This window comes from Ictalurus punctatus, chromosome 14, assembly GCF_001660625.3.
Source record: "Ictalurus punctatus breed USDA103 chromosome 14, Coco_2.0, whole genome shotgun sequence".
In the NCBI taxonomy this organism is placed as follows: domain Eukaryota; kingdom Metazoa; phylum Chordata; class Actinopteri; order Siluriformes; family Ictaluridae; genus Ictalurus; species Ictalurus punctatus.
The window spans coordinates 11,706,327-11,726,555 of record NC_030429.2 but is presented as its reverse complement, the minus strand read 5'-3'; the positions used below and the strand labels follow the sequence as shown (position 1 = coordinate 11,726,555).

Genomic DNA, 20,229 nt, shown 5'->3' with positions numbered 1-20,229 from the left:
ACATACTTATGTATATTTTATATTTATACTTATGTATATACATACATACTTTTAAACATAGGTACTTAAAAATCAGTTGGCAAATTAAATACTGTAACACAGCACATAGAAATCATATTCATGAAATTTATCGGTCAGGATTTAGGCCTTTTCACAGCACTGAGAAAGCGCTCATTAAAGTAGTAAATTACCTACTACTTCCCTCTTGTCATTTCACAGCAAACCAGTCACTACATTTCCCATCCTGCACTGCGGACTACAAACATGGACCGCAATTCCCAGAACACTCACCTTCATGCCAATCACACACTCCTGCATCCAATTTACACTCACAATCACACCACACATATAAGAGACTGTTCAAACACTTATCTTTTGTGAAGTATACGTTAAGTTACATTTTGTTTCTGATGTTACCAAGCCTTGATACCTTGTTTGTACATTCTGGTTTTGGCTTTGTTCTTGTTTTCGGCCTCATCTTTTTGCCTTGCCTTGTTTGGACTGTTTCCCTGATCGCCTATCCTCTGCCTGTCTTTGTTTATTGATTTCTGCCTGATCCTTTGGACTTGTATTCTTGTATTAAACTACCTAACCTGCACTTGCTTCCGTCTCAGCCTACATTACATGACCGAATACTTTGTTGATAACATGGAAGCAGCAGGAAAGAGAAGGAGACATCATGCCAAGGTGATAAGGAACACCCAACCGAGACTCAACTCTATCAGGCTTCCTCACAGGGTTGCCATGGATCCCCCAGAGCCTTATGATGGATTTTTCGGCTACCCTTAGTGTTTTCTGTTTGACTGGCAATTAAATTTTTTGATCCTGACGCACCCCAAGCCTGACCAGAGGCAGTGTCTTGGGTTCATACTCTCCTGGCTCGTTGGCCAAGCCCGCCAGTGGGTGGAGCATCTGGCCCATACAGAATCCAAGGGTCTTCACAATATAACTCAGTTTGTGGGTCTATTGATAAAGGAGTTTGGGAGTCCAGAGTACAAACCCCCACCTGGATGAGCTTTTGGGGAGGGCAAGTCTCATGAATCAACCTGCGAGGCCATTCACCACCTACTACAAGACGACCTCCTCCCCAGAGCTCCAGTTGGAGGTCAACATGATGACCTCCTCTCCAGAGCCCCAACTTGAGACCCATGAGGTGGTCTCACCTGCAGAGCTCCAGCTGGAGGTCAACGTGGTGACCTCATCTCCAGAGCTCCAGCTGGAGGTCAATGTGGTGACCTCATCTCCAGAGCTCCAGCCTGAGATCAACGAAGCGACCTCCCAAGCCACGTTCCCATCCAAGGTTGAAGAGGCGGCCTCCCAAGCCACGTTCCCGTCCAAGGTCGAAGAGGCGGCCTCCCAAGCCACGTTCCCGTCCAAGGTCGAAGAGGCGGCCTCCCAAGCCACGTTAACGTCCGAGGTCGATGAGGTGGCCTCCGAAGCCACGTTAACGTCCGAGGCCGTCGAGGCGGGGCGGCCTCCCAAGCCACGTTCCCATCCAAGGTCGAAGAGGCGGCCTCCCAAGCCACGTTAACGTCCGAGGTCGAAGAGGCGGCCTCCCAAGCCACATTAACGTCTGAGGTCTATGAGGTGGCCTCCCAAGCCACGTTAACGTCTGAGGTTGATGAGGTGGCCTCTCAAGCCACGTTCCTGTCCGAGGTCGACGAGGTGGCCTCCCAAGCCATTTTAACGTTAGAGGTCTACATGGCGGCCTCCCAAGCCACGTTCCTGTCCGAGGTCGACAAGGCGGCCTCCCAAGCCACGTAAACGTCCGAGGTTGAAGAGGCGGCCTCCCAAGCCACGTTCCCGTCTGAGGTTGAAGAGGTGGCCTCCCAAGCCACGTTCCCATCCGAGGTCGACGAGGCGGCCTCCCAAGCCACGTTAACGTCCGAGGTCGACGAGGCGACCTCCCAAGCCACGTTCCCATCCAAGGTTGACGAGGCGACCTCCCAAGCCACGTTCCCATCCAAGGTCGACGAGGCGGCCTCCCAAGCCATTTTAACGTCCGAGGTCGATGAGGCGACCTCCCAAGCCACGTTCCCATCCAAGGTCGAAGAGGCGGCCTCTCATGCCAAGTTTCTGTCCGAGGTTGACAAGCCTGTACATACTAACACATGCTGACACAGCCAACCAAGTTCAGCCTGTAAAGTCGATGGAGAACGCCGCTCAGCTTCTCTACGTTACTGAGGATGCCGCTCAGCATCCCTATACAGCTGAGGATGCCACTCAGCCTCCCTGTTCAGCTGAGGAAGTTTCTCCGCCTCCCCGTGCAGCCAAGAGCTCCAGTTTGCTTCCCTACTCTGCCGTGGATGCCACTACGCCAGGGATCTATATAGACGTCGCTCCATTTTCCCATGCAGCTGAGGATGTCGCTCTGCCTTCCTGCTCAGCTGAGGAAGTCGCTCCACACTCAAGAAAGGCTGATGAGACGGCCCACCAAGTCAAGCCCCCATCTAAAGCTGACGACACAACTTCCCATACCTGGGTCTTGCCTAATGACCCCGGCAAACCAGCCCCAGCCTCATGGCTGCTCCTTGGCTCCTTGAGAAACCTGCTACTTGTTGGACAATGCCTGCATTGGAACCTGAGGGGCTGTATGAACATTTTGCTTGCATCCAGTTTACACTCACAATCGCACCACACATATAAGAAACTGTTCAAACACTTATCTTTTGCAAAGTATACATTAAGTTACATTTTGTTTCTGCCGTTACCAAACCTTGATACCTTGTTTGTTGATTCTGATTTTGGCTTTGTTCTTGTTTTCAACCTCGTCTTTTTGCCTTGCCTTGTTTGGATTGTTTGCCTGATTGCCTGACCTCTGCCTGTCTTCGCTTATTGATTTCTGCCTGATCCTTTGGACTTGAACTTCTTGTATTAAACTACCTAACCTGCACTTGCTTCCGTCTTGGCTTACATTACATGACACCTCTGATCAGGGTTGTGTCTCCTTGTTTGTGTTGCTTGACCTTAGTGCAGCTTTTGACACCACTGATCATATTATTCTCCTTGATCGACTATAAAATGTTGTTGGAGTTAAGGGAATGGCTCTCTCCTGGCTCATGTCTTATTTGACTTATCGTTATCAGTTTGTAGACGTGAATGGTAACTTCTCTATGCATACTAAGGTAAAGTTTGGTGTTTCACAGGATTCTGTTTTAGGCCCACTGCTTTTTTCTCTGCATATGCTACTTCTGGGTCAACTTATTTATAAACATGGTATTAGCTTCCGCTGTTATGCTGATGACACACCATTGTATGTTTCAGCAAAGCCAGATGAGAGACACCAGCTTAATAAAGTTATGGAATGTGTGAAGGACATTAGACACTGGATGCTTAGTAACTTCCTTCAACTTAATTTCAACAAGACAAAAGTATTGTACTAAGATACATCATATTCAGAAATAAAAGACCTTGGTGTGATTATTGACACCAGTTTCTCAATTGAAACTCATATAGATAATACTACTAGGATTTTTTTTTTATCTGAGAAATATTACTAAGATGAGAAATATAATGTCACTGCATGATACAGAAAAACTAGCTCATGCTTTTGTTACTCCTAGCTTGGATTATTGTAACACCTTGCTGTCTGGATGTAGGTGCATGAACAAGCTCCAATTAGTCCAGAATGCAGCAGCCAGAGTTCTTACTAGAACCAGACGATATGACCCCTATCGTATCCACACTGTAAATATTACTATTGACCTATAAAGCACTGAAAGGTCTCATGCTACAGTACCTGAACAAACTTCTGATCCACCTATTATTATGCTCAGATTAAAAAGTACAGGCTCCCCCCCTCCTTACCTTCTTGCTCTCCCTTTTAGTTATGCTGTCATAGCTGGTCTTGCTGGAGTCCCTGTTTTGCACACAATGGGCACAATGTACATTTTCTTTAACCATAACATGACAAGAGCATGTGGTCTCCATAGAAATGACTCTGATGCTCATAATCATAAGTTGCTCAAAAGTTTCTGCTTATATAATTGCACTTTTTGATTATATAGTGTACAATTATAGACAAGAAGTAATTTATATTCTTACTATCCTGTGTCACCTAGAGGAGCATGGTCTCCCCTTTGAGTCTGATTCCTTTGAAGGTTTCCACCTTGTGTCTTGGAGTTTTTCATTGCCACCATCACCTCTGGCTTTCTCATTAGGGATAAATAAATAATTTACACCCGGAATTTATATATTTCTGAATTGAATTGAATTGATGGGAGGTATCTCATCCAGGATGATCCCACCTCTATCCAAGGGTGGTTAAATGGTTTGGTAAGGTTAAAGATGATGTAAATCATTTGCTATGGCCAAGAAATCGATGTGCTCATGTGCAGATATGTGTTCAGATTAAAGACAGATATGTGTCAGTTGCGGTCATAAACGTGAACTGTCAAGATTCAATCTGAATAAAAAACAAACCCAATTTTTTAAAAAAAAAACCTAATGTGATTATAACATAAATCTGATTTTAAAAGATCTGTTTTTTGCGTTCACACTGTTCACACATGGAAAAAAAAAAGCTCTGTGAAACATTTACATAAGTTTTGGGTCTCTTCAGCAATAAATCTAATGTGAACGTGGCCTAAATCTGATTTTAAAAGATCTGATTTTTACATTCATACTGTTCATACACAGGAAGAAAAAAAAAACCCAGCTCTGTGACACATCTACATCAGTTTTGGGTCTCTTCAGCAATAAACCTAATGTGAATGTAACCTAAATCTGATTTTAAAAGAGACGATTTTTTACGTCAACAATGTTCACACAGAAAAAAAAAACCCTGATGAGTGATGCACTATTTTATGTCATTGCAGCAAAAAAACTAATGTGAACGTGACCTAAATCTGATTTTAAAAGATGAGATTTTTACATTCACACTGTTCACACATACAGTAGGCATAACAGAGGAGAACGTCGTTAAGCGATCCGAAGTGAATCCAGATCCGCTTGGAGTCCAGTCCGAGTTTAGCTTGAACCCGTGTGATTGGACCCGTAGCGCTTTGCTGACTCCGATGGCATTTCCTGTGTTCTCTGTGTAACAGCTGTGTGCGGCGGCAGCTGGATGCATCATTCCTGAACCGCTACATAGCTGCCTAACTTCACAACGCCTCCATAATCGTCTTTCTCTATCTCTCTCCACGGAAAGCACAACGTTGTGTGTGTTTTGTTTTTGAACGCTGTGGATCGGTTTTATTTCAGCTCAAATCTAGTCGTCAAGGGCGGGTGTGTTGTCGGTTGGCCACTTTTTTTTTTGAGGACATCGCGGTTGTAGATGATCTCATATTTTAAACCGCCAGTGTTTACTTAAGACTAGCATTGTACTTGCTGGTTTGTTGAACACTTGAATTCGAGATCCTCTTTACAGTATAGAGCCGTTTAGATTGAATGACGTGTGACGAGACGTCTTGTTAGTCTTCCAAACACTAGATAACTACAACTAGTTGTCTAGCTAACGTGACGGTAAATAAAGCGAAGTTCTCTCTCTCTCTCTCTCTCTCTCTCTCTCGACGACGGCGTGATGTGGGATGATGGAGTCTTTTGGGTATCATGTTAGCTAGTTTGCTAGCCTGCTAGCTCCGTTTCCATTTACAAGGGGCGAAGTTACAATATCAACATTGACGACACGGAAAAGGTAAGCTTAATCTTCAAGTCATTTCGTGTGTAAAAAAACGGGTAGATATCCATGCTAACGTTCCGACCCGAATTAAACTGTCATTTGGACGCATTTTAGGCAACAGTTGTGCCGTTTTCGTGGACGGTTTATTTTTTATATATATATATATATTTTAAAGCAGCACTGGCCATCTCACATCGAGGCTGTTTAGACTTAAACTCGGAAACGACTCGTATGTTTGTCATCTGCTTCTTAAAAGTGTTGTATTTGCTTTTCAGAGCAGTAACATTAGAGCTGTCAGTAGTATTAGGTCATGGTTTGGTTGTAAGACTGCTGCAGCCACGTTTCTGTCCGTCTGTCTGTCTGTCTGTCTCGGAAAGGCTCGATCAGAAATGTATCATTAAATCATCTGTATTTTGCAGTCGGATTTGTGAAAGAAAAAAAAGGCTCCAGTTATCAGTCCGACAGTTCATTATCTCAAACTGGGACAAGTATTTATTTATTATTGTACTATATATCCTCAGTCCACCTCTGCAACAGCACACTGGTTAGACTACGCCTAAGTTTAATTCTTTCATTTGGTGTGAAAAGGAGGACAGAGTAGATTTCAGTGCACATGAAAATCTGTATGTGTGGTGTATACAAAACTACATCACATCAAAGCTGTGTAAATATATCCTAAACTGTGTGTGTGTGTGTGTGTGTGTGTGTGTGTGTGTGTGCTCTTTAGCTTCTTATTTACTGATTGTGCCATGCCCTGATGACCTCAAAGTCAAAGTCATTCAGTCATTCATTAATAGGCTAGTTTTTTTTTTAGTTAAACAGGATCTTTAGCGGAAGTGTATTGGGAAAGTGGTGCATCATATTTGAATCTCTCATCCTTGCTGTCAAAGCAGATTTGCTCAGTTCTTTTTCTTTATTCTTTCTCTCCAATCTCCACCTCAATTCTCCTACACGCACGTGTGAGCTTAGCAGATGCCTCAAGTAGCAATGTACAGGTCTCCATGTTTTTGATACGATTCAGGTAATCTGGGTATCCTTGAGTTTCTTGTGACGTCACCCCGTATGATCGCTGCCATTTTGAGGACCCGATAGTGGGCTGACTGCATGAGTGTTCTCTGTGCTTCATTAAGCAATGAAGTAATAGTCGAATGCAATGGGCTACATACAGTGCATCTTCAACAAGCAGCAGTGCAGAGGATCGTCCCTGTCCCTGTCGTCCTGCTTTACAGCTATGTTGGCTAGCTAGCTGCGTTATGGGACAAAAGGGACATTTAATTCTTGCTATAATTATTCTTAGTTATTGCTAAAATTGATCTCCACCAACTGTCCCTGTAATGGTGACAAAGGGGTTTTCCTCCTCCTGGTGAAACACTCTAGGATCATTTGCCCACAGGTAGCTTTCTGTGCTCTTAAATGCTTTGAGGCAGTCTGTAGAATAGGGAAAGGGGTTGTGTTATATATATATATATATATATATATATATATATATATATATATATATATATATATATATATATATATATATATATATATATATCTCTTGATTAGAAAACACAACACTGGTTTTCTGCCTGTTTGCATGGGATCAGCAGTTTGGTGGGAAGTACATCCGGGTTGTTGGGAAGTATGTCTGGGTTGTTGGGATGTACATACGGGTTGTTGAGACGTACAAACGGGTTGTTGGGAAGTACATACGGATCTCGGTCTTGTTTTAAGTAATGCTTATTCTCTTCTGAAGTAAGGCATGTCATTTTAGCCAAAAATTCGGTCCCAAATATGGCACCCACAACAGAAAAATCATGTGACTGACATGTTGATACAGTAACCAAGCAAACTTTTGAAAAGTCTGTGGGCAAGTGCAGGATATCTGACATGTTGATCAGCATTACAAGCATTTGCTGAATAAGAGCATTAAAACATTAAATCCCGTTCACAACTTCAGCCTAGTAATTGTCCAGTGCCAATTCTCAATATCAGATTGGTGCATTCATAGTATTTGTATCTTTGAATAACAGTTGATTGGTCATATCAGGAAGTAAAGTATTTGCTGAGTGATTACAGCAGGTTTCTTCCTTTACTCAGTTGTGTAACCATACAATTATAACTACTTTTTATTAGATCACTGGAAAACCTGGTTCTAAGACCTGTATCTGATTTTTGCTTCAGTAAGCTCTACCAGCAAACTAGCTGGGATTGCATTTATTTTCACTTGATTTATTTTGTAACACTTCTGAGCACATTTATTGTTAAAAAGCAGCTGTGCAGAAATCCGGATTTATATTTAGATCCTTAATGCACAAGTCAAAGGTCACATTGGCAAGAGAAACTCTGATAAGGCATGAGGAAGAAACTGTGAGAGGAACCAAATGCAAAAGGGGAACTCATGCTTTTCTGGGTGACACGAAATAGAGAGATTATAAATCATTATAGTATACAGGTGTACTGAACATTAATGTTAAGCAGTGTATTGAAACAATGCTTAGTGTGGGAATAAGAGTCCTGGGATGAGCTCAGGACAGTCTTCATGATTACAGCAGTAGTTCTTAGAATGTAAACACTTGATATTTCCAGCCCACCATTACCTAAATGCTGTAGAACTGACTTGCTTTGCTAAATACTGTACACACCAATGTCATACCCTTTACCATGCTGTAATATTTTCATACGTCCTCAAGTCTGATTCTCTTGCAAGATTGTCATAAGACGGTGCATCAGTTTGTCCCGTCATTGTGTAACACAAGCTGATGGGAAATATGACCTTTCATTTTCCACTCATGTTATAAGTCTATTGAGATTTTGACCTCTTTAGACTATCATCATTCCTTTTTTGTGCATTTTCCGTCGCAGAAATTCAGCAGTAATTGGCGTACCAGCTCAAATCATTCAACCGAAACATGGGACTGGGCAGCACTACTTTCCTGGTGGAAGTTTCATAATAAAGAATTGGTGGAGTTATTTATCATTTATATTTACTACAGTAATTTAGTGTTTGATCTGAGATGTAGGCTAACTATCATACAGAAGTCCAGGTACTGTGAAGTTAGTCAAGTGTGTTGTGTGTATTTTAAGAATGTAGTGCATGCTGCTTGATTTTTGCGAGCTTCCTAAAGTTGACGGTTTATAAAATCATTTAGTTTTGTATTGTCGGTATGTTTGGTGAAAGCATTTAAGATGTTAATTATTAAGCATTGGTAAGTAAGTAGGAACAAAATGCCTTAATACATAGTGTTCTTGCACTGCTGTGAGTCTCTCTAGCATGGCAAAAGCCTAAAAATGAATTTAAAGTCAATGCTGTTAGGTTGGATTTGGTGCAAGTTTTTTCTGCTCTGATTGAGACCTCAGCCTTAGGCCGTGCTTGAAGGTGTAAGGACTTGCTCCTTGTAACCAAAAGATGAATTTGCACGGGGAAAGTCTGAGCAGCACGAGTGACGTTACAAAACTGGCACGCTGTAATGTCAACGTCAAAGTGACGTTGCTTGTGATACTTTTACCAGAAAATCTTGCAAATCGCTAAAAGCGGCATACTGAAGTCTTTTTTAAAAATTATTATTATTGCTCTTTCTAAATCGGTACATTTGCAAAGTTTTTGAGATTGCTCCTTTTCATTCTAAATAAATATACTACAACATTTTTTTTTTATTTGACTGTTTATAGGTTGGTTACTTTTAAAAAGTTGACTTGGTTTGAGTCATGGTTTTGCATGAAGGTAGAGCGTTAATGTTTTACGGTGTATTTTTAGGTTGCTGTTTTGTGGGTGAAGGCGAAGGCTGCTAAACCGCTTTACTGGAGTGTGACAGCTGACAGGAGCTCTCTGTCCATCTCTCTGAGTGCTGCTTGCTACAAATGGTGCTTTTCTCATCTCATTAAACCAATCCAGACTAGTGCACAGTGTTAAATCGACACTCGGCTGAAGCTTTTTCTATGGTGTAATCCTTGCTCATAGTGCCACTCTGCCTTTTCCAAATTTAAACTCTGGTTCTGTAACAGTAGTCATGCTGAGAATCTTCACACTTTCAGAGGAAAATACGAGGCGGTAGCTCAGCAGACGTTGTAACACCCTGTTACTCTAAACTAGGGATTAGGACAGCACTGTAAATTATTTCTTAATGTTTAGGTTTGGCCTCCACTATTAGTTATGAAAGACTTCAAGTGTGAGCAGTGTGCCCATTGCATCATTATTAAACCAGGATGGATTTGAACTAATCACTAGCATTCCTTTAGAGTGAGTCATCTGAAACTTATTGTCCGGTTGCTACTAATAAGCCAATTATCTAACATGGTTATAATTTTTATGCTGTTTATATGGTTGAACTTGAAGCAAAGCCATTGGAATAAACACGCGCACGTACATCTATACTGTTGCAGTTTAGTTAAGATCAGTTTCGACTAGATCACAGTGTTCTACACTCTCTCAGATTGGTGTGGTCTTGTCATCTATGTGAGAACAGTGACGTTAAGAGGCAAGTAATGAAATGCCCGAGCAACCGCCTTCACTGTCACTGAGGTCCATCGCCAATCTGCTTCCCTCACCTTCTCTTATTCACTGCCTACTGAAACCAGGAAGAGAAGGCGTTTGAGTTTCTGCCTTATGTTGAGATTTAAAATAGTTTATATAGTGAATCAACAACCAGCAGTTAGTTTAGTGCCTGAATAAAGCCAGATAGAACAAACCAATAGTGTGTGCTATAACTATAATGTACAATAAAATATAAGTATAATAATAATAAAACACAAATTTTTCATCTTAACATGATTTCCTATAGTTGTGAGTTTGAATCCCACGTCCGCCCTGTGTGCACGGAGTTAGTATGTCCTCCCGGTGCTTTCGTTGGTTTCCTCTGGGTACTCCAGTTTCCTCTCACAGTCCAATGACATGCGTTGTAGGCTGATTGGCATTTCTACTTTGTCCGTAGTGTGTGAATGTTTGTGTGATTGTGCCCTGTGATATGTTGGCAGAGTGTCCCCGTGCCTTGTGCCCCGAGTTCCCAGGTGTAGGCTCCAGGCTCCCCACGTCTGTGTAGGACAAGTGGTACTGAAAATGTAAGCTCAGTGATAAGCTCATGCAATGGTTTGAATAGACTGGTGGTTTGCTAAACGGCAAACTTAAATGAAAATAAAAAGACGTCTGAATAATCATCCAGAAATTAGATTTAAGGTTAGGTTTTCAGATTTGTTTAATAAGGATGCCAAAAATATCAAGAAATAAGGTCCATGTGGAATGGAAAGGGAACACCGTGAGAACTTTGAGCATTTTTTTCCCCACTTTAAGCACATCAGTGCAATTAAAACTTGTTTATGTGTGAGTAGGAGGATAAAATGGGTCACGCTGTGTGTGCGGGTGCTGTGTGTGTGGGGGGGGGGGGTCATGTGTGTGCGCGCTTGCTTGTGTGTGTGTGTGTGTGTGTGTGTGTGTGTGTACCTACATGTGAGTCTGTCTTCACACGATGTGTTTGTGTATAAGAAACATTATTTTCCTGAGAAAATATTAGTATAGGCAAAAATGAAAGTAAATAAGGGCCTTGTTTATCCTGCATCACACTGCCTTTCTTTTACAGGCTGCACGCTATAAGAGTATTCCTAATCCTGTCTAAATAAAAAACATTCAAGATTTTTTAACTAAGAACATTATGTGCATTAGGCTGTTTCTCTTAAAGTTTGTCATGGTGTGGGCCTGTAGCTTTGGGAAGCAGGAGAACGCCCTGCCCTAATTTCCCGCTGCTCCGTGTGCAGTACAGTCTCGGTACTGTGTGTGTGTGTGTATGTGTGTGTGTGTGTGTGTGTGTGTGTATGTGTGCTGCAGTAATGCAGTGTGCGCACTATTCCATGTCACCAAGACTCAAACAAAAAGATGTGACATGAAGTCCCCTATAAAAACCTCTACTGATGAGATTCCAGCTTTGAAGCCTGATCATGAATATTTTTTGCTAAGACGTTAAACAGTGTAAAATCATTTCAATGTGAAATACATGAAGCAAAGCAAATTTTAAATGGTAAATGATTCCAGTGTGGGTAAAGAGTAATGGAAGCTAGTTTGAGTAAATGAGTGGAAAATACTCCTTGCCTGTTCTAAAGTAATGCTAAATTATTGACCTTGAAAGGTTTTCTGACATTTATGATGTTTGTGTTTCTCAGAATCAGTTCCAGTTAACGGAGGGGTGAGGAGGGCCTGTTGAATTCCCTTTTTTCAGTTCTTTCTTTTGCTTGCATGTTCTCAGATGTGAAGGAGGTTGCAGTCATTTTGTATTTTAGTTTCTTACTGTATTTTAGACAAAAAATAAGTTAATTAGCTAGTCAACCGGGCAAGTGGAAGCTCCATTGTGCTGCCCAGCCCCATGTTCCGGTTGCCCAGAAACCTCATTGACTTGGTTAGATAACATGGGAAACTAGATAAGTGCATTAATGTAGACTAAGGGAAATGAACATGTGTATGGCCCAAGAAGGGGATAACTGTATAGCCATTGTCTGTATCCTCTCTTGAGAAGGTTTTTGATGTAGCACACTGTGTTTGCACCTTAACAAAAAGTAAGTTTGTTGAAATATTTTGGTTATGAGCGATGGTGTCCTCTCCTTACATCTCTCACAACCACATTTGTAACCATGAAGTGACTGCTTGCTGCACTAGCAAAAGAGCTGTAATGTATAGCCAAAGGTTTGTAGACACCTGACCATAACATCCATATGTAGGTCTTCCCCGAACTGTTGACAGAAAGTTGGAAGCACACAATTGTATAGGGCTTCTTTGTATGCTGTAGTATTATAATTTCCCAAACTTTTTCCAGCATGATAGTGCCCCTCTGCACAAAACAAGCTCCATGAAGACATGGTTCAAGAAGGTTGGAGTGGAAGAACTCGAGTGTCCTGCATTAGAGCCCTGACCTCAACCCCAGTGAACACCTTTGGGATGAACTGGATGAACACGACATCAGTACCTGACCTCCCTAATACTCTTGTGGCTGAATGTGTTTTTATATATATATATATATATATATATATATATATATATATATATTATAGATTCTGTGTGCATTATCTGAGGTCTGAGCTGGTTGGTTCAGCTTGGCCAGAGACTGAACCTCAGCATGAATGTGGAATCCCTCAGAGATTAGGATTTGTAGAGTTGTAATTTGTCCCACTGAACCTGTCAAAGTACAAACACTCAGTACATTTACATGGACAACAATAATCCGATATTAACCCGATTAAGATGATACTCTGATTAAGAAGCTAGCATGCAAACAGCGATTATTGCTGACCTTAATCCAGCTAAAGTCATACTCGAAGTAAACACAAATTGAATTAAGACATGTGGAGTATTCCTGGTTTAGTCGCATTATCGAAGTGCATTACAGACATGTTCACACCTTAATCACACTATTAACGTCGTGTGGGAGTTTCACCGCATTTTGCTACAGGACACGTACACGCACGGCAGTGCTCAACCATTTGACAGCAAACAAGAGAGCACGTATGCGTCTGAAACCGTGTACTTACCTGCTGGGTAAATGCGTGGTTTCGGACGCAGCCCATGGCTTCAAGCAGTCGTCTATTTGCACGTATAGCATGACAAATAATTAACTGCACTTGAAGCTTTCGTAAAATTAAAAATGAAACACCCAAAACTGTATATAGTACCATAACGAAGACCAATTGTATGTCGATACGTGAAATTCTGGAGGGAACATCGGATGGCGTGGAGTGGGGACATAATGACGTGTGACGTTAATCGATCTCTTTTCTAGAACATGTAAAACAGGACCATGAAAGGAATATTCTAAAAGTGACTCATGTAAACACCTTAATCACAATATTTTCTTATTCAGAATAAGGTCAATAATTATATTACTGCTGTCCATGTAAACGTAGTCATAGTTGCTGTGTGGTACGATAAGAGACTAGAGAATATTCAAATCCCAACCATTATTCAATTATAGCTGACACATTAGACAATGGAAATGTGACGTTCTTTCCCTTTGGTTGCCTTTATTCAAAACTGGCCTTGGCTGTATCGGGGGGGGGTTTAGTCACTTAACCATTTCCGTTAGTAGTTTGTCAGAAATGTGTCCTTGATTGGCTTAAGATCATATGTAGGTTTGTTGGAGTTGCCATTTCTAGGGCTGACTTCTTCCGATATTTGATGTCATCACATTTTCCCAGAAGACAAAATCTCATTGTGTGTGTGTATATATATGTATATAAAACCCCAATAATAGTAACATAGTTATTTATAGTGATCATCAGCAGTACTGCTGAGTGGTTGCCGACCCAGGGCTTTGATTTACTGCAGTGTCCTCAGCCCAAGCACCTGCTGCTGATTTGCTGCATTAAGATATATGAAACCATCACCTCTAGAAAGCAGACAAAGCTCCATAATGTTCTTCCACTTGAAATTAGGCGCAGTAATCAAGGAGCTCTCGGTGCCTAATGGCTGTGTAGTGGGGCCTGGACTCGAGGCTGCTCATTAGTAGAAAGGGTCCTCTAACAGTAACACACACACACAAACACACACAAACACACACAAACACACACACACAAACACACAGACATACAAATAACAGTCTGTCTTTAGCTGATCCAGTGGTCACATACAGGGTAGATGGGACTGCTCTAACCTGGGTTAAAAAAGGTTCCAGTTCTCCCGGGCCTTCCCAGGTTGTATTGACCTTGGAAACGAGCACACACTGTGTAAACAAACCATTCTAGCCCTCTCTAGGGGCACGCCTCTCTACTGTTGGCAAGGAGAGAGAGAGAGAGAGAGAGAGTGTGTGTGTGTGTGTGTGTGTGTGTGTGTGTGTGTGTGTGTGTTTATAAAAAAACTTCCCACGCCTAGACGTGGAGATCAGGAGGGTCAGATTTACTTTTCAGCAGAGTTGAAGAACTAAATTCAGCAACCAGCATTTCACCAAACATTAACGAGTGTTTTTGCTTCAGTTTTCACTTTTCTGCCTGATTTTAAAGAATAGTACACCATCAAATCTTTGTTACTTCTACTTAACATAATCCTCATAATCTCCGTATGAAGTTCTGCCCTGCTATCTCTTGTTCTAAACTTCAGCTCAGCTGCTCATTTTTAACATATATCAGATTTTTGACTGACAGTGATCAACAGCTTATCCTTGTGATATCATTTTCCTTTATTTATCCAACTTCTGTTTAAAAATAAATAAAAATAAAAGAAAGCTGGTCCTAATTTTACGAGAATGGGTTAGCCGTTGAGCTTTAACACCTCTTCATCCTTATGTCATCTTGGAGCTTTTTAGTAAAGTGCATTTTCATTAAGCTTTTTTGTAATGATGTTTATTGTATTAGGGTTTCACAGTGGAATTAATGCAGGGTGCTCTTGTGCTTTTCTTTGCCTGTGCTCGTCTCCACATGCTGAAGTACATGGCTCAGGGTCACGGTGTGATTCAGGTGAGTATATTGACTCGTGCCACAGTGCTGTTGAATTCTTGAATCTGATTGGTCAGGAGGTGCTGATTAATTTCCTATAACAGCAGCTCTGACAATAGTACCATCTGCAAGGCAAATCACAGGTTGATAGTAAAGTACTTGTTCGAACACATTATCGTTTCTATAGTAACCGTACATTCACAGAGACTTGTATGGTGAAAATGCCACACAATCTAATCCTAACAATAAACGGTTTAAAATGTGTAATTTAACAAAGGACAAGCTGTAAGGAGATTATTTGTTTAACGTTATTGGGAGGAGTCTCCTGTGTCTGCCACAGGAAAGTCTTCAGGACAGAGGAATTTCCACGTTCCAGTTTTGTGTTTTTTGTCTTATTAACTTATAGAAACTGAAAAAATAGACATATGGAACATAATATAACAGGAGCTAACTTGCCTCACAGATGTTTTACAACAGAGGTTCTCAACCTTTTGTAACCAAAGCCCCCCCCAGGCCTCCCCTATCATGTGATATGCCCCCCCCCCATATTGGAGGAGACCAGGTATAATGATTTTCTATCTATCTATCTATCTATCTATCTATCTATCTATCTATCTATCTATCTAAACCTAATCTATAATTTTATCTATCTATAATTTTGATAGATAGAGAGAGAGGTTTTTTTTTTGTGTGTGTGTGTGTGTGTGTGTGTGTGTGTGTGTGTGTGTGTGTGTGTGTACTTCTTTAAATTAACTTTCATAACTTTTATGATTTTTAAAAAATAACTTTTATGACTTTTATAAAACTATATAACGGACAGGTATAGAACATGAATGATCAAAAGTGTTTCTGAACACTATAACTACTTTGAACAAGAGAACTAAGCTGTAATAATGTGTACTATTTTATATGTAAATGCATTCCATTCGTCTAAAAACATTCGCATACGAATTATTCAAATTGGGACGAAGGGCGTGTCTCGTTAGCCATGACATTGTTAAATCTCTGTCTCTCAGCCTCTCACTGTATAGAGCAGACGCAGAGAGGGGAAAGCAAGACCTCGTGTTTGCAGGACAGTACTGGAGACATTTGGAAAGTTGCTAAGGTTTGTCCAAAAAGTCGCTAGATTTGTCGCTAGGGTCTTTTTTTTTTCTTTTTTTTTTTTGGCAAAAAATTTGTTAAAACGGTCTGAAAAGTTGGCAACACTGGTCTGCACTGACAGCTAGATAAAAGGCAGGCTAAACTCTGTCTCTCCCCAGCAAAAAGAAAATACAGAGGGAGAGGGAACATGGGGTTTTTCATTCACGCACATTATATTTCAAAAGCAATAAAATACACCGTGTACCCAAATGATGCTCTGTCTGTATTTTTTGTTTTTCTTGAAAACAATTTGCATCCCCCTTCTGACCACTGTGGGGGGGAACGCCCCTGGGTTGAGAACCACTGCTTTACAACATTAAATGTAACTATAAACTGAAAAAAATCATGTCATTCATAAATAAATTAAAATATATAATCTTTGGCAATTAGCTATGGTTATAAGAGGAATAAAACACTTCAGTACACTCTGTTATTTGAAAATAATCATCCTTGGCACAGTAAAAGTATCTCAGTTTTCCATCAGGCCATCCGAACAATGATTACTATGATAATGCTTGTGTTTTATTCCTTACGGGAAAAGTGATTTCAGTCCATTATGCAGTGCCTCTAATAACTCACAAACTTGTATTGTTGGGCTACTCTGACCAGGTATCTCTTTTACTTAAGAATTTGAATGCACTATGTGTTTGCATAAGGTGTGTTTTATTAGGCTTTTTATTTTAAGGAATAGTCAGTGAATTTGGTGTTAACTGCAGTTATCATTTTCATGTTTATTATTACAAAATGACCCACAGCACATATTTCACCTCCTGCCAGTGTTCTCTCATTCCCTGAATGTTAGTGTAATGATGGCAGATTTGTCCTGAGTGGTTGGTTGCTGTTGGTGCACAGTGTGTTTATTTTTTTCTTCCTATGAGCAGATATTGACTGCTGCCAGAATGTGAGGAGATCTTCACCAAACATTACAAAAAAGGACTTTGACTAAAAATGCATAAAAAGTGTGGGTGTGTAAACATTTGCATGAATCAGATCCTGCTCCTGTAAAGTCAGTGTTTCCTCCCTTTCCAAATAACTCACAAAATTTCAGCGTCTGCTCCTTCCTTTGAGGAGAATCTTTGGCCTGCTAAACTTGAGTGAGCGTGTGTCAGGTCCAGGAGATGCTTTACATATAAAATCCTATACAAATCCTAGACTTTCTAGACTTTCCTGTCTGCTGAGCAGCAATTCTTAGAGACCTGTTAAACTTTTTATTTGTTTTCAAGAACAGAAGACCCAATACCATACTGATCAGCTGATAGAAGGCAGTCTGGGTAAGGTGTCATTCACCTTCCTCACAATAAAGTCTTAAATGTAGAAAGGAGTAAGAGAGAGTTGACAAATTTTACGACTTTCTTGTGATGTCCTAAGGACTGGTCTCATGTCTAACATTACCTTCAGTTGCAGGTGGTTTTGAATCCATTTTTGTGATGCTAATGATTTGTTTTAACTTGGACTAAATCCTTTACTCCAGCGGTTCTTAAACTTTTTTGTGAGTGCGACCCAATTTTAAGAATGTTTCACGATTACCCTCCCCTGCAACCTCTGCAGACTACACGCTCAGCAGGATGGCTCAGTAGGGCTGAGGAAAAGACGCAAACTTATCTTCAACCATGAGTCTGACACCATGAGTATGACCTATAGACCATGAGCCTATACTTGCTCTTCGGGTTCAGCAGCGCTGAAAAACCAGCATCACAGAGAAAGGTCAATGCGAATGGGAGAGGTTCTCAGTATTTGGTTTGCACGGATATCCAAAAAACTGCCAGTGGCTTCTCTGTGAACCTCTCTTTTACAGTCGTTTAAAATGTAAGTTTTCACGTGACCCCCCTGCTACTGCTTTGGACCACCAGTTTACGAATCCCTGCTTTACTCGTATTCAGGCTGTGTGGCTGTTTGCTTCCACTGCGTTTACCCACTGTTTTTTTTTGGGCAGAGCATAAGAGTGTTTGCCATATCATCTGGAAATCACAACTTCAAATCCCATCAACATGACAGCCATCTTCAACCAGGAAACCAAGACAGCAAAATTGGCCATGCTGTCTTGGTGGGAGTGAGGTTATTTTCTCACTCTCTTTCTCCTTCTCTCTCTCCCCTGCCAATCACTGTGACACTAGCCAATTGTAGGCTCATGTATGCAGAAGAGGGTAGATGGCGCACTCCCTCGAGTGTTTTACGCTGTCCTATAACATGAGCAGCAGTTCAAAAAGACAAGGTGGCTACACATGTCTTGGGAGGTAGCCCTGAATCTGCTAGACCTGATCCTCTCTGATTGTTAGCTGTCAACAGCTAGATAGTGTGAGGGAATTGAAAAATTGATAAATTTCAAATACAGTTTTTTTTTTTCAGGTGACCCATTTCTTTGGTTGTTGATGTAGGGCAAAAGCCAGAATTCATAATTTTGCAGGCATACCCACAAACTGGTATAATAATAATAATGATTATTAAAGTAAATTCTTATATAGACACTGCTGATGACTTACACTCTCTCTCTCAATGTGCCATTACCTAGGTGACTTGTGTTCACCTCACTAATTTAGGTTAGTTGTACTCAATTGTTGTCATGCTTCCTTTGAGAAATGGTGGGCTTTTTAAAGACTCAGACCAGTCTCATCATTAAGCTTGTTGAATGGGAGATTCGCCTCTGTCAGTAGACTAAATAAAAGGGGCAGGCCAACAGTGCAGGTTTCCATTCACTGCATTTATCTGCTATCAGTTGGAAACATGTTGACACTCCGTATAAGGAATCGATTCTCCAGAGTGAGGTTTGTGTACATAGCCTGGTGTTCTAAGGAGTGGCAGATGTTGCTGCTAATCATTGACTGACTATGCAAACATGATTTACAGTCTGTTTATTGTGGACAATTAAATTTCCATAAGTGTTGTAAAGTGTTATAATTGTGCCCAGCAAGTCTATGTATCTTTCCAAAAGGATAATGAGAGATCATCTCACAATGTCTGCTCATGTGTTCATTCTTCATTTATTGTGCTTAAATACAGCGACAGAACTTTCACAGCTGTATCTGGAAAGCAAATATGCAAGATCTCTTATCTCCTGAATTAAAGAGCTGTGCTTCATTAGGGAGTGTGCCTCTATGTTATGATGGACTGACTCATTAGTAATGAACGTTTCTGAACATGTCCACTTTCAGAAATATGTACCTGCTCCGATTTCTTTTGCTTGAAGTGTCGGTAGAAAGAAGCACACATATCATTAATAGGTGTGAAAGTGTGTTCTTGTACGTAGTTGGTCAGGCACACTTCCCAAGAGGAAGTAGAACTGATGGAATAGATCAGAGTGAAAAATGGAGCAGGATATAAAAGACACTTTTACACCAGAGATGAATGGTTTACAGCTGCTGCCTCGGACTCATGAGCTGAGTTAGAGTTTTCTTTTTCCATTTTATATGCTGCTCAATCAAAATAGAATATTTACATGAAATCTTATTAACCTATTGAATGGTATTTCTAAAGATAACTATATGGAAGCCACCAGGCAAAAAAACACACAAAAATGTATCTCCAATCATAAGTTTGATACTGTTGGATATGTTTAAAGACTCTAAATGCAACTACTATGCAGACATCACTCATTAATGTATTCAAATCAGTCTTTGAGGAGACATATAGGCTGTAGGAAACTTGATAGTCTTTGTACGGTTTAATAAGATGAGCTGCTTCATTCATTCAGGCAGCACCTCATATGTCCTCACTGCACATTTTGCCATACATTTTTCTACACCGCTTATCATGCGGTCACAGGGAGCCGGAGCCTATTCCAGGGAACGCTGGGCACAAGGCTGGGGACACCTGTGGGTAGAGTGCCAACCGATTGCAGGGCACAATCGCACACCCATTCACACACTACAGACAGTTTGGAAATGCCAATCAGCCTATAACTACAACCAGAGTTCCTGGAGGAATCCCCTGAAGCATAGGGAGAACATGCAAGCTCCACGTACACAGAACGGAGGCAGGATTTGAACCCCCAACCCTGGAGGTCTGAGGCAAACATGCTAACCACTAAGCCACTGCGCATTTTATTTTCATTCTTATTTTCTTTTTGTCGTTCTAAACTGAGAGAC

The 20,229-nt window shown here is 41.0% G+C and overlaps 1 protein-coding gene across 2 annotated transcripts in view; it reads left to right on the top strand.

Moving 5' to 3' along the window:
- Window positions 1-5,018: 5,018 nt before the first annotated feature.
- Window positions 5,019-20,229, top strand: part of osbpl5 (oxysterol binding protein-like 5) — a 40,402-nt gene continuing 25,191 nt past the window's right edge. The window contains exon 1 of one of the 2 annotated variants that reach the window (XM_017485760.3): window positions 5,019-5,635. The gene's annotated coding sequence lies outside the window, so the exon portion shown is untranslated. The remainder of the gene's footprint in view (window positions 5,636-20,229) is intronic. The other variant, XM_053685976.1, reaches the window with a different exon arrangement.